Source organism: Penaeus vannamei, chromosome 1 (genome assembly GCF_042767895.1).
Source record: "Penaeus vannamei isolate JL-2024 chromosome 1, ASM4276789v1, whole genome shotgun sequence".
Taxonomy (NCBI): Eukaryota; Metazoa; Arthropoda; class Malacostraca; order Decapoda; family Penaeidae; genus Penaeus; species Penaeus vannamei.
The window spans coordinates 23,542,275-23,543,509 of NC_091549.1; positions in this window are offsets into that span (position 1 = coordinate 23,542,275).

The window sequence follows — 1,235 nt, forward strand, 5'->3', positions numbered from 1 at the left end:
ACTAGGAAAGGTAGTTGTAATTGGGAAATTAGAGTTTCAAAAGCAACAGAGTCAATGGGATGGGAAGGGGAGAAGTAGACTGAAATCACTGTGATCCAACGGCGAAGAAAGATGCAAATAACTCTCCACGGGACAGTGGTTTGTAAGGGAGGTATGACATAAAGTGTTTTATGATGGATAAGTATAGACGAGACATAAAGGGAGTGTGAGAAAGAAATAGAATGGCAATTGGAAATTGGAATAGCAGGATGTATAAGGAAAGTCACTTGGAGGCAGATAATGAATGGATTATAAGAAGCAACGATATGACGAAGGTCTCTGAGAACGGAAACCGCGAATATTCCAATGAAGGAGACCTATATCTTAGTTATTTTATGAGTGATAGCGTCGGTGCGTGTTGGGGAATCTGGGGGTGGAAGGAGCTAGGGGGTGTGAAGGAGGGGTATCAGGAGGTGGGGGATCTGGGGAAGGGCATTGTTGTGACACGAGTGATTCACGTTTCTATCCAGGAGGGAGTGGAAAAGATAGAGGGGATGGATGGAGGGAGCATGTACGTGTAGTTGGAGTTGAGGGGGGTAAGTTTTGTGGGGAGGGGGAAGGAGGAAGTGGTGTGGGGAGGATTATTAGTAGTAGGAGGATGGATATCAGAAGGATGGATAGTTATCGTTGAAGGGGATTTGTGGTCTTGGGAGGAATTAGGAGGAAGGGGTGTAGGGGGGCTATGAGTAAGCAGAGGATGGATATCAGGAGGATGGTATTGAGGGGGTTAGGTTGCGTTGAAAGGAAGTAGGAGGAAGGGGTGTTGGGGGAATATGAGTAGGAGGGGTATGGATATCGGCAATCACTTCGAGTGTGGAGGGAGCATGAGTTATGTTATTTTGTGTCTCAAGCATATAGCTTTGAATATCTTCCATAGTTTCTGCAGTGGAGTTGGTTGGAGAGTTTTGTGAGACAAGGGTTTTCTTATGAGGGGGGGAAGAGGGTTCTGGTATCTGAGGAATAAAGGTAAAGGTAGGTGGAGGTGAGTGTGCAGTAGGGGAAGAAGGGGTAGAACATTTAGTCTGTCTACTGCGGGTAGTGCGGGGAGGGAGAGGGGAGAAACCTTATCGACTTGCTTCCTGTCTGGCTTCACATAAAGTGAGACCATTTTTGTATCTGAGAGGTGCTACCTCAGACTCAAACTTGTAAGTGGGACAGCCACTATAAAATGCATTATGTACGTGTTTGTGCAGAGC